Source organism: Hyperolius riggenbachi, chromosome 12 (assembly GCF_040937935.1).
Source record: "Hyperolius riggenbachi isolate aHypRig1 chromosome 12, aHypRig1.pri, whole genome shotgun sequence".
In the NCBI taxonomy this organism is placed as follows: Eukaryota; Metazoa; Chordata; class Amphibia; order Anura; family Hyperoliidae; genus Hyperolius; species Hyperolius riggenbachi.
This window is the reverse complement of record NC_090657.1, coordinates 67266858-67283849: the sequence shown is the minus strand read 5'-3', so window position 1 is coordinate 67283849 and position 16992 is coordinate 67266858.

Here is a 16992-nt window from a genome sequence, read left to right as displayed (position 1 = left end):
TCTGCTGGGAATAGTAGTACACCGCTCGCTCAGCCACACTATATAGCATTCTGTTTACTGCCACTCTGTGTACCTCGCTCAGCCACAGTATATAGCATTGTGTTTACTGCCACTTTGTGTCTGCTGGGAATAGTAGTACACCGCTCGCTCAGCCACACTATATAGCATTGTGTTTACTGCCACTCTGTGTACCTCGCTCAGCCACACTATATAGCATTGTGTTTACTGCCACTCTGTGTCTGCTGGGAATAGTAGTACACCGCTCGCTCAGCCACACTATATAGCATTGTGTTTACTGCCACTCTGTGTACCTTGCTCAGCCACACTATATAGCATTGTGTTTTACCTGCCACTCTGTGTCTGCTGGGAACAGTAGTACACCGCTCACCCGCCACTGTATAGCATTGTGCTCTGTGTCGCTGCTGGGAATAGTGGTACACCGCTCACCCACCACTGTATAGCATTTCTGTACTGCCACTGTACTGCTGCCAGTCAGCGTGTACTTTAAGGATAAGTGAAATGAGGAAGAAATCCGGTGAAAGAGGGAGGGGCAAGGGAAGAGGTGTTTCCCCTGACGGTTCACGTACAGGCCACAGGGGAGCACCCAAGAAAACCCACTCAATACCGCCCATGTTGTCCAGGACAACAACCCTCACAAATCCAAAAGAACAGGACCAGATAATTACTTGGATGACCTCTCAAGCGTCCAGCAGTGGGTTAAGCAGCACCAGCACATCACGCACGAGGTCCGAGTCCTCAGCCAGTTACAAGGAGCCAGTGGGCACAAAGCTGACACAACCGGCAGCGACACCACGCACACAACTGCCAGATAACCAGTCCGATGAATTACCTCAGGACACAATGGGGTATTCGCAGGAGCTATTCCCAGCCCAACAAACCTCCACCTTTCAAAGGTCAATGGAGGAACAGCCAGAAATGTTGTGCCCGGATTCACAACCATTAACTGTGGGAAATGCACCGCGCACTGAAATACAAGGCGAGTCCGAGGAGGACTCGGAAACCCAAATCCCAGAGCAAGTTGGGCAGGAGGGGTTGCAATTGCAGGAGGTCGGCCGACAAGATCTGGAAGACGACGTTGGAGTGAGCTGCGCAGAGGTTGTTCTGGGGAGCTCTAGTCCACGGCGGCGGCCCCCCACAATGACATATGACGAGTTTCAGGAGATGGAAGAGAAGGGTATGGACAATGTGAACAGAGACCCAGATTTTGTTTGTGAACGAGAACATCGCCGTCGTATCAGCAGCACAGATGAGTCTGTTGAAGAACCCACTGCTGCACGAGTTCGCCTTGTGCCACAAGGTAGGCGGCGCGCAATTTCAGGCACCACAAGCGTGGAAGTTCAAGTGAGAGGCAAAAGAGGCGCAAACAGAAATCGCCAGCAAGGCAAGTGCTCCAAAGTCTGGGCTTTCTTTGAAGACTGCACTGAGGATGGTACTATGGCGATTTGCAAGGTGTGCAAGACCCGCCTGAGCAGGGGGAAAAGTATTAACAACCTCTCCACCACCAGCATGAGCCACCACATGCTATCCAAACATCCCACTCTGTGGGCAAATGCGGCAGGACAGGGTACCAGCAACACTGCCTCCCTTGGGGTCACCAGACTCACCACCAGACCCGCCTCAGCAGCAGCAGTAGCCCAGCCATTGCGTGGTTCACAACATTCACAAACATCAGACGCTGACACTGTCACTTTCCGGAGTAGTGCTCTTGAGGTCTCCCAGTGTTCATCAAACACAACAACCAACAGCCCTTCAGTGTGCAGCCCTACGATTCAGTTGTCTGTCTCGGAGATGTTTGATTGCAAGAGGAAATTGCCAGCAAATGACCCCCGGGCCGTGGCAGTAACAGCCAGCATAGCCAAGCTTCTGGCCTGCGAAATGCTGCCATATCGAGTGGTGGAGACAAACAGCTTCAAGGGCATGATGTCAGTGGCCATCCCACGTTACGTGGTTCCCAGCCGCTACCACTTTGCACGCTCTGCAGTGCCTGAGTTGCATGAGCACGTGGTCAGCAAAATAACCCGAAGCTTGAAGAATGCCGTTGCCTGCAAGGTTCACCTCACCAATGACACCTAGACGAGTGCGTTCGGCCAGGGTCGATACATCTCCCTTACCGCGCACTGGGTGAACCTTGTGGAGCCTGGCAGCGATTCCTCACCTGCTACGGCGCGGGTGTTGCCCACGCCGCAAACAGCTGCACCGCCGTCCCTCCCACTGGATAACAACAGCAGCACCTACCTCTCTGACTCCTTCTCCTCCAACGCATCTCAAAGCTGTACCTCATCCGGAAACGCTAACCCAGCAGCAGTAGGATCGTGGAAGCAGTGCAGCACAGCTGTTGGCATGCGTCAGCAAGCGTTGCTGAAGCTGATCTGCCTTGGGGATAAGCAGCACACAGGGGAGGAAATTTGGAGGGGAATAAAGGAACAGACGGATTTGTGGCTGGCACCGCTGGACCTGAAACCGGGCATGGTTGTGTGTGATAATGGGAGTAATCTCATTCGCGCTTTAAGGTTGGCTAAGCTGACACACATCCCTTGCCTGGCGCACGTGATGAACCTAGTAGTTCAGCGGTTACTGAGGACATACCCAGGCGTGGCCGATCTTCTGTTGAAGGTGCGACGAGTGGCCAAACATTGCAGAAATTCCAGTACTGCTTCGGGGGCACTCGCCAAGATGCAGGAGCACTTCAATCTCCCCCACCATCGCTTGCTGTGTGATGTCCCTACGCGCTGGAATTCTACGCTGCACATGCTAGCCCGCTTTTGCAAGCAGAAGAGTGCAGTGGTCCAGTACATGACGGCGCAGTACCGAGGCGCATCCGGACAGCTGCCAAGCTTCTGTGGATCCGATTGGGCCAACATGTTGGACCTCTGCCAAGTCCTCCAAAATTTTGAGCAATCCACGTTGCTTGTGAGCAGTGACAACTCTTCAGTCAGCATTACCATACCACTGCTGTGTTTACTGAAGAGGTCAATGTTGAAAATCAAGGAAACAGCTGTCATAATGCAACTGGGGGAATCTGAAGGAGAAAACGATCAGCATGATGGTACCAACATCAGGCCATCCGCATCAGGAAACGCTGGCCCCAGCAGCTATGACGAAGAAGAGGAGGAGGAACAGCTGGAGTTGGAGCAGGAATTTCCTGCCACCACTGACGAGGGCCAGAGCGGTGCACGTTGGACTTCCACAATTCAGCGCGAATGGTCAGCAGAAGCAGACCAGGAAGAAGGTGACGACTATGATGCATCACAACAACTATCACAACGCTCACAAGAGGATGATGAGGATTCTGGCAGGACTCTGGCACACATGGCTCAATTCATGCTAGACTGCATTGAACGCGACCCACGCATTGTGCGCATTCTGGACAACACCAATTACTGGGTTTATACCCTTCTGGATCCACGGTACAAACACAATGTTCCAAAACTGCTTGAAGAAAGAGTCAGACAGGTCAAAAAGGAAGAATACCAGCAGGCCCTTGTGGAGACTTTAGAGAGGAGATTGACATCCTCCCCCTCCTCTAGCCAGTTGTACGCCGACAGACTGACTTCCGCAAACCCAGGACGACCAGGAAGGCAGCAAACAACACAAGCCGCAGCTAGTGCACAAAAGGGAATTGTATCGGCAGTGTCCTTGGAGTGGGAAAATTTTATGACACCCATGCAGCAGCAGCCCACAGAACAGCAAGCGTGCAGATCCACCTCCAACACCGATCGCCTGGAGAAGATGGTCAAGGACTACATGTCAGATGGCGTAGTTGTGTTGAACAATGCATCTGCACCCTTCAACTATTGGGTATCGAAGCTAGACACCTGGCACGAACTGGCAATGTACGCAATAGAGGTGCTGGCTTGCCCGGCAGCCAGCGTTATGTCGGAACGCTGTTTCAGTGCTGCCGGAGGCATCGTCACAGATCGGCGTATCCGCCTCTCCACAGAAAATGCAGACCGTCTGACTCAAATTAAAATGAATCAATCCTGGATTGGAAACGACTACGCAACACTCCTGGACCCCAACCAAGTAACATGAACAATGACCATCTGTGATGGGTTAGCGTTTCCGGTCCCTGTTTATTGAACCTCTTATCTGTATTACATTTATGACTGCATGGCGGCAAAAAGCATTGCTATATCCGCACGCTATTTGTCCTCATGCAAGGCCTGGGATGTTGTGTCTCAAAAAGCGTGGCCTTCTCCTCCTGCGCCTCCTCCTGTTCCATCACGTGTGCTGCTGCTGCTGCTGCTGGGTTAGCGTTTCCGGTCCCTGTTTATTGAACCTCTCATCTTTATTACATTTATGACTGCATGGCGGCAAAAAGCATTGCTATATCTGCACGCTATTTGTCCTCATGCAAGGCCTGGGATGCTGTGTCTCAAAAAGCGTGGCCTTCTCCTCCTGCGCCTCCTCCTGTTCCATCACGTGTGCTGCTGCTGCTGCTGCTGGGTTAGCGTTTCCAGTCCCTGTTTATTGAACCTCTCATCTTTATTACATTTATGACTGCATGGCGGCAAAAAGCATTGCTATATCCGCACGCTATTTGTCCTCATGCAAGGCCTGGGATGCTGTGTCTCAAAAAGCGTGGCCTTCTCCTCCTGCGCCTCCTCCTGTTCCATCACGTGTGCTGCTGCTGCTGCTGCTGGGTTAGCGTTTCCGGTCCCTGTTTATTGAACCTCTCATCTTTATTACATTTATGACTGCATGGCGGCAAAAAGCATTGCTATATCTGCACGCTATTTGTCCTCATGCAAGGCCTGGGATGCTGTGTCTCAAAAAGCGTGGCCTTCTCCTCCTGCGCCTCCTCCTGTTCCATCACGTGTGCTGCTGCTGCTGGGTTAGCGTTTCCGGTCCCTGTTTATTGAACCTCTCATCTTTATTACATTTATGACTGCATGGCGGCAAAAAGCATTGCTATATCCGCACGCTATTTGTCCTCATGCAAGGCCTGGGATGCTGTGTCTCAAAAAGCGTGGCCTTCTACTCCTGCGCCTCCTCCTGTTCCATCACGTGTGCTGCTGCTGCTGGGTTAGCGTTTCCGGTCCCTGTTTATTGAACCTCTCATCTTTATTACATTTATGACTGCATGGCGGCAAAAAGCATTGCTATATCCGCACGTTATTTGTCCTCATGCAAGGCCTGGGATGCTGTGTCTCAAAAAGCGTGGCCTTCTCCTCCTGCGCCTCCTCCTGTTCCATCACGTGTTCTGCTGCTTGTGCTGGGTTAGCGTTACCGGTCCCTTTTCCTGGAACCTCTTCTCTGTATTACATTTATGACTGCATGGCGACAAAAAGCATGTTACCTGTGCAAAGAAACATGACATTTTCCACATTTAAAAGACAGTTTTTCCTTTGAAACTTTACAATCAATTTTCTCAAAAACTATAAGCTCTTTTTCAAATATTTTTTTTTCCTCTTGTACCCACTCCCAAGGTGCACATACCCTGCAAATTTGGGGTATGTAGCATGTAAGGAAGCTTTACAAAGCACGAAAGTTCGGGTCCCCATTGACTTCCATTATGTTCGGAGTTCGGCGCGAACACCCGAACATCGCGGCGATGTTCGGCGAACGTTCGCGAACCCGAACATCTAGGTGTTCGCCCAACACTACTACCAAGACAAGGCCATCCACCTAAACTCACAGGCCAAACAAGGAGAGCGCTGATCAGAAATGCAGTCAAGAGGCCCATGGTGACTCTGGACGAGCTGCCGAGATCTACAGCTCAGGTGGGAGACTCTGTCCATAGGACAACTATTAGTCATGCACTGTACAAAGTTGGCCTTTATGGAAGAGTGGCAAGAAGAAAGGCATTGTTAACAGAAAGCATGAGAAGTCCATTTGCAGCTTGCCACAAGCCATGTGGGGGACACAGCAACCATGTGGAAGAAGGTGCTCTGGTCAGATGAGACCAAAATGGAACTTTTTGGCCAAAATGCAAAACGCTATGTGTGGCAGAAAACTAACACTGCACATCACTCTGAACACACAATCCCCACTGTCAAATATGGTGGTGGCAGCATCATGCTCGGGGGTGCATCTCTTCAGCAGGGACAGGGAAGCTGGCCAGAGTTGATGGGAAGATGGATGGAGCCAAATACAGGGCAAACTTGGAAGAAAACCTCTTGGAGAATGCAAAAGACTTGAGACTGGGGCGGAGGTTCACCTTCCAGCAGGACAATGACCCTAAACATAAAGCCAGGGCAACAATGGAATGGTTTAAAACAAAACATATCTATGTGTTAGAATGACCCAGTCAAAGTCCAGATCTAAATCCAATTGAGAATCTGTGGCAAGATCTGAAAACTGCTGTTCACAAACGCTGTCCATTTAATCTGACTGAGCTGGAGCTGTTTTGCAAAGAAGAATGGGCAAGGATTTCAGTCTCTAGATGTGCAAAGCTGGTAGAGACATACACTAAAAGACTGGCAGCTGTAATTGCAGCAAAAGGTGGTTCTACAAAGTATTGACTCAGGGGGCCGAATAATTACGCACACTCCACTTTGCAGTTATTTATTTGTAAAAAATGTTTGGAATGATGTATGATTTTCAATCTACTTCTCACATGTACACCACTTTGTATTGGTCTTTCACGTGGAATTCCAATAAAATTGATGCATGTTTGTGGCAGTAATGTGAAAAAATGTGGAAAACTTCAAGGGGGCCGAATACTTTTGCAACCCACTGTATATATCATTTTTAAATGGAGGAAAATGTGAGAAACACACACACCTATATTAGCAGCATTGTGTAAATGCATTCAGGAATAACATTCTTGGTCTTACATGGATTAACAAATTCTTTTTTTATTTCGAATGTAATAGACTGCTGCCAGTCAGAAGAGACAAGCGTATAAATTGAGGCATGGTTGAAAATGCAATTTCCGATTCTGATGGAATTCCGTATTCCGAAGTGTCGAAATTTTCAAATTCCACAACATTTTTTTTTTTTTTTACTATTTTTGTCAATAAAGTTAGTTACTTTAAAAAGAAATCGTTTTTGAAAAAATCGGCAATATTTTGTGGATGTACGCTATTATGCATAATCCACATTTCTGATTGGCAATTGAGCTACACTTTCAAAACCTCTCATTTGCCCAATACTTCTGAGTCTTATGATTGGCCTAGAAGCTCAAAGCCTTGGTAATGCTGTATGTCGCAGAATCTCTATTTCTAAATACTGATCTCCGCTGCAGAAAGCTTATTTCCAATCGAAAATCAGAGTCCCACGAACTTTGAAAAAGCATCCCCACATCAAACATAATAAATAAATTAATGATGAAAAAAGGGTACTCTGCATAATTCTGATTTCTAGGGTTCAATACTGAACTCTGATTGGCCCAATATTTCTGAGACTTGCAATTGGACTAAAAAAATACTTGGTAATACTGCATGTCGCAGAATTCCGATGTCCGCATTCTGATTTTCAAATGCTGATTAATGCTGCGGAAAGCCTATATCTGATAGGAGACTCTTCCCTACATAAAACATAATGAATTAGTGATGAAAATTAGGATGATTAAACTTCAATCAATACTACATCCATTCAATAACTGCTAGAGGCAGAATGGATGAAAGGTACTTTACCTGCCATCTAGTGGTCACAACTAAAAAAGACGTGTCTAGAAACAAGGGGAAATTTTTTTCTATGTGACTAGAAAATAAAATGAATTATACCAAATCCTCTTAACTCCCCATCCACATTGATTTTCTTCTAGATACAAAAATGTAACTAAGAAATACGCACAGTGTAAAATTCACTGTAGTTTACTTATCCACTTTTTTAGTGCTTTATTAATTCATTATGCCTCATACTCATGAGGCTCATTTGTGGCCTGTCGCTAGCACACGGGAGCGTGTGCGCGACAGGCCAGCGACAGCTCGTCGCCAGGTCCCTCCGCATACACAAGGCGGAGGGACCTGGCAACTGATGTGGCGGAAGCTGTCGCTGTTGCTCCTCCCCCCGCCGGAAGACCAAGGTATTTACTGCTTGTTGCTGTCGCTAGTCCAACCTACCCACGCGGACTAGCGACAGTTGCGGCGGCGACTGTCGCCAGGTGATTGACCGCGTCAATCGCCTGGCGACATCAGCGACGAGCGACGGTTCGGGGTGCGCGCACGTGCAACATCGCATGCTCACGGGCGACCTGTCGCCGCAACACGCGCTCGCCGCATGTTGCGGCGACAATTGTAGCCCATGAGTATGGGCCATTACATCTAATACTGTCTATCTCTGAAGCAGGGAGCTAGCCATCATAGACAATAGTCGCTTGAGCCGCGTGCTCTTCCGGCACCTTACAAAAATGTTGCTCACTGCACTAAAGCTGGGTACCCACTTGAAGATAAATCAGGGATCAGCGCCGTCAAACAATCGTTCCTCTATCTATCTTTGTAACTGTGCAAATGATGTGATTGATAATTTAAACTGTAACGGAAACATTGTCCTCAGAGGCCTGAGGACGGGGAAACGTCAAAACAGGACAAGAGCGGGCAAAGCTGTACCAAATACCAAACAGAGGGATTTAGTACCACATGGGTGGGAAGCGATTTGTACCAGAGAGGATCCTAAGTGGATTAGGACCCTCACCATGTGAGTGCACCCTTATGTTGTTGGCAATATCTATACAAACTGAATAAAGCGGATATACTTTACAGAGGTGTCACTAGGGTTGGTGTCACCTGGTGCGGAAACCCATGGTGTCATCCCCTGCTACCCCATGAACCTCCACACTTAGCCAGGTAGTAACGTTGCTTGTTATAGGGAGGGTGTTAAAATGATCAGCATGTGGCCCTGTTAGCCTCTGAACTCTGTTATAAGCTCAAGAAGGAGCAGCCAGAGGGGAGTAGAGTAGGAGAGAAACGTCTATCAGACAGTAGCCTGGTCAGTATTTACATAGCCTTCTCCACTCTCCCTTAGCCTGTAGCTTGGTGTCACCCCCTCTGCTGGTGACACCTGGTGCGGTTCGCACCAGCCGCACCCCCCTAGTGACGCTACTGATACTTTATAAATTCACTGAGAGTACCCTCTCAGATCTTTTCTGCACTGAGTGTGCATACAGGTCGTGGCTGTGACCAAGAGGGAACTCTGGAGTGGAGTGACTTTTATACTTGTGCTGATTTTTGGATTACCAGCACTGTGGCATACTACTACAATTAGCAAGACATCCCCAATAAAGGAGTGAAGCTGGCTGATGTAATGGTCACTTTTGAATGCTGGCGGTGCTTTTACTCTAGTGGTAGCATGAGATGGAGTCTACAACCCATACAACTAGCTCAGGTAGTGCAGCTCATCCATGATGGCACATCAATGCGAGCTGAGGCAAAAAGGTTTGCTGTGTCTGTCAGTGTAGTGTCCAGAGCATGGAGGTGCTACCAGGAGTGAGGCCAGTACTTCAGGAGACGTGGAGGAGGACGTAGGAGGGCAACAACCCAGCAGCAGGCCTGCTAACTCTGCCTTTGTGCAAGGAGGAACAGGAGGAGAACTGCCAGAGCCCTGCAAAATTACCTCCAGCGGCCACAAATGTGAATGCGTCTGTTCAAACGGTCAGAAATCGACTCCATGAGGGTGGTATGAGGCCCCGATGTCCACTGCTGGGGGTTGTGCTTACAGCCCAAAACCATGCAGGACATTTAGCATTTGCCAGAGAACACCAAGAATGGCAAATTCGCAACTGGCACCTGTGCTCTTCAAAGATGAAAGCAGGTTCACAATGAGCACCTGTGCCAGAGTCTGGAGACACTGTGGAGAATGTTCTGCTGCCTGCAACATTCTCCAGCGTGACCAGTTTGGCAGTGGGTCAGTAATGGTGTGGGGTGGCATGTCTTTCGGGGGGCCGCACAGCCCTACATGTGCTCACCAGTAGTAGCCTGACTGCTATTAGATACCGAGATGAGATCCTCAGAACCCTTGTGAGACCATATACTGGTGCAGTTGGCCCTAAGTTGCTCCTAATACAAGACAATGCTAGACGTCATGTGAATGGAGTATGTCAGCAGTTCCTGCAAGACGAAGGCATTGATGCTATGGACTCGCCCGCCAGTTCCCCAGACCTAAATCTAATTGAGCACATATGGGACATCATGTCTTGCTCCATCCACCAATGCCACGTTGCACCACTATCCAGGAGTTTGTGGATGCTTTAGTCCAGGTCTGGGTGGAGACCCCTCAGAAGACCAACCACAACCTCATCAGGAGCATGCCCAGGCATTGTATGGTGGTCATACAGGCACATGGAGGCCACACACACTACTGGGCTTCATTTTGTCTTGTTTTAAGGACATTACATCAAAGTTGGATCAACCTGTAGTGTTATTTCCACTTTTATTTTGAGTCTGACTTCAAATCCAGACCTCCATGGGTTGATACATTTGATTTCCATTGATAATTTTCGTGTTATTTCATTGTCAACAAATTCAACTATGTAAATAATGAAGTATTTAATAAGAATATTTCATTAATTCAGATCTAGATTGTCATATGTTGTGTTCCCTTTATTTTTTGAGCAGTGCATAATCATATTTTCAATGGAGGGGAAAGGTACAATACTAGGATAAATGTTCCCCAGTGGTGAGACAATGTACACTCCAAGATGCTTTCCTGCTCACCACAGTTATAACTGGTGGATATTTGAGTTATCATAGCTGTTATGTCAGTTGTGTCTCACCAACAAGACCCCTGTCTGCAGGACATCAGCTGGCTGGACGTGTGTCCCCAACAATCAACAAATTGCAGGATGATCAACCCATATGTCTGGCATAAATCAGAACATCCTCAAAATCCTGGATTATTTTTGCCTTTGTTTTTAAGTAAACATTAACTTAAAGCAAACTCACTTAAGGCCCGTTCAGACTGCAAAATGCGGACGGCCACGCATGCGGACCGCAACGCATGCGAACGCACGCCATCCGCGTTCGTATGCGTTGCGTGGCTGATCCCATCACTGAAATGTGAATGGGACAGCCACGCGTTTTTGTAAAATCTGCGTGCAGCATGCGTTCCCGGACCGCACAGGTCCGGAACGCATGCAGTGTGAACATCAGACATTGCACTCTATGCAATGTCTGATGTCCTGCGTGTCGGTCACCTGCACGCGTTTCCAAAACGCGGCTGGAAACGCGTGCAGTGTGAACGGGCCCTTAAGGTTAGAGTCATGCCTAATTAGAAGGAAGGCTCTGGATACCATGGAGTCTTCCCAGTCATCCGAGACTGTGGTTAGTTAATAAAGAATAAAAATCTATGAAACTGACTTCACTTTCATAACAGTAAAGTCAAATATGCAAGTCCATAAATTGGTAATTTTATGCTTAAAGTGAACCTTAAGCCAGAAAAAAAAATGAGTTTTACTCATCTGGGGCTTCTACCAGCCCCCTGCAGCAGTCCTGTGCCCTCGCAGCCACTCCCTAATCCTCTGGTCCCCCGCTGCCAGCTAGTTTCGTTTTTGCCGACAGGCCCGTCAGGACTGGCCACGCGTAGCTTTTTTCGCATTCCCGACTGTAATTAGCGCTATTGCAGGCCGTAACGCGTACAAAAATACGCAATGCCACATATCTATGCGTTTGTAATGCGGCAATGCGTATCTTTGTATGCGTTGGTGTAACGATTGTGGAATCGTCTCCGTGGTCAGCGCACCAGACGTGCGCTGACGTGGCGGATTTCCTCCACAAGCGTATTATTGAGGACACCCAGGCTAGGTGCTATGCACCTGCACAGGGAAATTCCTGTCGGCAGGTGGAGCTGTGGAGTGCAGAGGAACAGCTCCTCTGCCCTACCACACATGCCAGACAGGAATTGTACGAAGGGAAGAAACGCAATCGCAAGAGAAGCGATTGAAAGTGAGCACAGAGACAGATTGTGTGTGTGTGCATAAAATTAGTCGCCAACCCGCGACTGTGCACACACCACAGCAGATAAGAAGCAGGAACGCGATCGCGAGAGGTGCGATCGCCAGACGTGACACAAGGTACAGCAAGGCGGAGCACGAGAGTAGCAAAGGCACAGCAAATAATACAATAAGGAAATACGGAAAATAACAAATGCTAGCTAACCGCGAACACCGCACTCATTCGCAACAGTGCACGCGGTTATGCGCGGTCTCCACGTGATAAGCACAATAGAGACAAGCACGCCTAACTAACCATTAACAGACAAACACGAAACAGAGAACGCGAGCGCTTGCTTAACGGTTACCTCACCGAGCCTACAGCAAGCGTTTCGAATCAGACAAGACAGACACACGAAAACAGGGACAAGCGAGAGATAGGATCCACAGCACTAGCGAAAAGTGGCTAGCGCGATCCAGTTACAGAGTAGCAGAACAGAAGGATCCCCAGCGCTAGCGAAAAGTGGCTAGCGCGATCCCAGAAGACAGAACAGAAGGATCCCCAGCGCTAGCGAAAAGTAGCTAGCGCAATCCCAGGAGACAGAACAGAAGGATCCCCAGCGCTAGCGAAAAGTAGCTAGCGCGATCCCAGAAGACAGAACAGAAGGATCCCCAGCGCTAGCGAAAAGTAGCTAGCGCGATCCCAGGAGACAGAACAGAAGGATCCCCAGCGCTAGCGAAAAGTGGCTAGCGCGATCCCAGGAGACAGAACAGAAGGATCCAAACACACGGCAGACAGAACAGATGAGGTAGGCAGAAACAACCGCTGTTCCAACCTACACTCCAGACTCAATCAGAAGGATCCACAGCCGCTAACGCTAGGGCTTGTGCGATCCAAACACAAGACAGACGGAACAGGCAAAACAGATAATACAACCTGACTGGACTAGAAGGGGAGCCTAAAGCAACCCCCAGGAATTAACTATACTAGATAGCAATGGCTGACACTCCAGCAGTGTCTATCAGGAACAGACCATGGAAGGGAAATGTCCAGCAAAGCATTCTGGGAGCAGAATGCTTTTATAGTGCCAGTCATCAAAAGAAGGCAGGTAACGGATTTGCATGACTAATGTATGCAAATCCCTCAGCAACACAAGCTGCAAAACTGACAGAAAGTCTCTCTTAAAGAGACCTGCAGAATGCAGACGTGAACAGTGGTCAAAACGCTGCCTGTCTGCACAGGCAGCTGAGCAGATTCTCACAGTTGGGGCCCGCAATAGTGCTAATTACAGTCGGGAATGCGGAAAAAGCTACGCGTGACCATTCCTGACGGGCCTGTCGACAAAAACGAAACTAGCTGGCAGGGGGGGACCAGAGGATTAGTGAGTGGCTGCGAGGGCACAGGACTGCTGCAGGGGGCTGGTAGAAGCCCCAGGTGAGTAAAACTTTTTTTTTCTGGCTTAAGTGTCTCTTTAAGACTTTAACACTATCAATGCCCAAGTGTTCTAAAATGACAATAAACAAATAATGTCTAAGTAGCTGTGCAAACATTTTCCTACTTTTCATGTCAAATATCAGAGGCAAAAGCTTTAATTCACTGTGTGCAGATTTTAGCTACATTTGGAATGTCTTATTTGCAGAGGTATGAATCTCTGAAGTCTGACATACTAAGAACTGTGTAATATCAAAGCAGAGTTATATGCAATTATTCTGGTATCAGGTTTCACACACACAATTACTAATGTTTATGTTGAACATAAAATACATTTCCTCTGCTCTCTGTGAGAGAAAGCATTACCTGTCTCTGACTGAGCTCTCTGCACACACAGAGTTAACAGATGCACTGTAAGGGAATTCCCCTCATGGTTCACTCTTTTGTCAGATTACAGCAGACTGCCTGTCAGAAAAGTGTGAAAGGAATTAGATAACAGTAAACAAAGAGATACAAATTCAAAGGTATACACCAGTACTTAGCAGCACTGTTCCCAAACATTATCTATCTCAATTGAAAAAAACACGTTAATAGATAATGTTTCTTTAAAGAGTAACTGTCAGGCTGCAGAAGCTAATTTAAACCTCTATTCTCCTGTGTTAAACAGTTTAGAAGGAAGCCAGAAAGCCATTAGTGAAGATAAAAATCTCTCTTACCTTTGATGTGTGCTTATCAGAAAAGCTAATTAGACCCAAGAGGACGCAAGCCGCATACTATACTGCAAAGCATTCTGGGGCCCTCCCCTCGGCTGCTAATGAGACGTTACAGCAGCTTGTAATCAGTCCAGCGCGTAGCACTGATAAATCTCAGGGCAGAGTACACTGCAGGAGTCAGCTATTGTTCCTAGCCACATGGCTCATTAATATTCACTGCACACTGTGTTATTCAGTAGGAGCTTTTCTGTGATCAGGAAGCAGGCAGGACATGACGACACATTTGACAGAAAAACATGGAGCCTGCCATGAGCTGTCAGGAGCATCTATCTCTGCATATACTATATACAAATTCTGTGAAATCCAAACATGGACAGTGAAATGCATATGTAATGTAAGTACAGCCAATATTTAGCTACTGATATATGTGTTTATTTTCTCTGAGACCTTATACCTAACAGCTCCTCTTTAAGAAAGTCCTGTTTAACACTAGTTTAAAATTGGGGCCCTAAAATTACTTTGTGACAGTGCATACTGTGAAATACTACTCCTTGGAAATGGAGTAACTGGAAAAAAAGCAAATGGTAACTGGATACCGTGTAAAGAACTCGCTGGGCGATTACATCGCCCAAGCAAGTTCTTTTCCGCTTGGGGGGATTATAACTCAATTAGAATTAGGCGATGCCCCCATCGCCTAAATTAAGAACTCGACAGCGCTTAGCGCTCTAGCGAGTTCAGTAATAGGATATGGCCCTAAGAGTTTTTTTTTTACTTTTCAGCACTTTTTCTTTTCATTCGCTAATAACTTTATCACTGCTTGACACAACAAAATGATCTATATCTTGTTTTTTTCGCCGACAATTAGGCTTTCTTTGGTTGGTACATTTTGCTAAGAATTATTTTATTCTGAATGCATTTTAACAGGAATAATAATAAAAAATTGAAAAAATAATTATTTCTCAGGTTTCGGTCATTATAGTTTTAAAATTTAATTTTTTACTGTGGATACAACCCACACATTTTATTTGCCCATTTGTCCCAGTTATTACATTTAAAATATTTCCCTAGTACAATGTATGGGGACAATATTTTATTTGGAAATAAAGGTGTATTTTTTCTAATTTTGCAGCCATCACTAATGACAAGCCCATATTTGCAAAAATTATAGTAATATACCCTCCAGACATACATATTAAAAAAAAAAATTAAGATAACTATTTATTTATTTATTTTTAAATGTCATTTATTTTTTTAATATGCAAATATTTTATTTTGGTAACTATGGGGTAGTGGGGGAGGTAAGGGGTTAATTTTAACGTGAAATATATGTATTATTGTGTAATGTAATGTGTTCGGGTGTAATTTAACTTTTGACCACTAGCTGTCCCCCCTCCATTTATACTGTTCGGCACACAGAGGAATTAACGCATATATATGCGTTAATTTTGCTACAATAACCGTAGGCATCTCATTGATGCTGGCAATCATTGACACCGGAACTTAGATCAGTAAATGGAAACTGTGTTCCCATTCATTGATCTCCATACTAACGGGTGGCAATGTTGCAATGTGAGCACGAGCAGTGGAAGATTAATATCTATGTCCCTGGGACTTCAGATGAAGTCCTGCAGGGTATAGATATACTAGTTAATATACTGATTGTATATGTTCATCAGTCTATAAACCGTAAGCTTGCATCGCGCTTTTATTTCCCTCCTCACTCCTTTCCTTGGCCCCTTTCTCATTTTTCATTTTTATACTTTTACAATTATAACTTTTTATACAATAATACTTCCTTATTTAAAGGGAACCTAAACTGAGAAGGATAAAATAATACCAGTTGCCTGGCTCTCCTGCTGATCCTGTGTCTCTAATACTTTTAGCCACATCCCCTGAACAAGCATGCAGATCAGGTGCTCTGACTGAAGTCAGACTGGATTAGCTGCATGCTTGTTTCAGGTGTGTGATTCAACCACTACTAGGTGCCCCCAGTATACGCTAGGTAAGTGCACGTGTCCCCTTGGATTAGGCTAGTTAGGTACAGGTGTCCCCCGGGATAGGCTAGTTAGGTGCAGGTATCCCCCAGGATAGGCTAGTTAGGTACAGGTGTCCCCCAGGCGTCACATGACTTCAGTCCCGATCCTCCGCATACTGGAAGATATGCGGCGCTGTGGAGACAGATGGGACACTCAATGGAATGAGGCTCTGTATGTATCTAGCAGGGAGGCGGCTGCATTGGGGGGGCATTAGGGGGGGGGATTGGGGGGTGAGGGGGCACTAAGCCTGACGTGTCTAATGCGGCAGATTGTGTACAGGAGCCCCTACACTTAGTTAACTTATACTGTGGGGCTCCTGTAGCTATGGAAACCCCCTGAGCGGCATGCCCGACACGGTGTCGGGCATACCGCTTTCAGTAAGTTTTCTTTGCCCGACACAATGTCGGGCATAACACTCAGGTGGTTAATTTGAGCCTGCAGGGCCATCAGCAAAGTGGGCCAGAGTTAGAAGCGGGATGCAATCTACTGTTCCTGCGTGTCACCTCTGAAAGTGAGAAGCCATCAGACTGCAGCCAAGGGTACGCGAAAGACAGGCGGGTCCCTTGCTCACCCACAATGGGTACCTCTGAACATGGAAGTACCGCGAATCACCCCTTTAATGCAGAAAGTGGCATTATGGTGGATACAGGGATTATGACACCTATTTTTTTCCAGCTTTTTGTTCCAGATGAATTTCTACAATGTATCGTGAAACAGACGAACACACATGCTGCACAATTTATTGCTGCCAATTGGATGTCAGTTCCCACAAACTGGACACAGACTAATGTGGCTTAGATCAGCATTTTTCTGGGCCTAACATTTAATATAGGCCTTACGTGAAAACAGCAGCTCAGTATGTATTGGAGCAAAAATGTAATCCATCAGTCTCCTCTCTAATCGGCGACTATGAGAATGTTGAGGAATAAAATGCTGATGTGGTTTCTGCTTTTTAACTGCTTGCCGACTGCGTCAAGC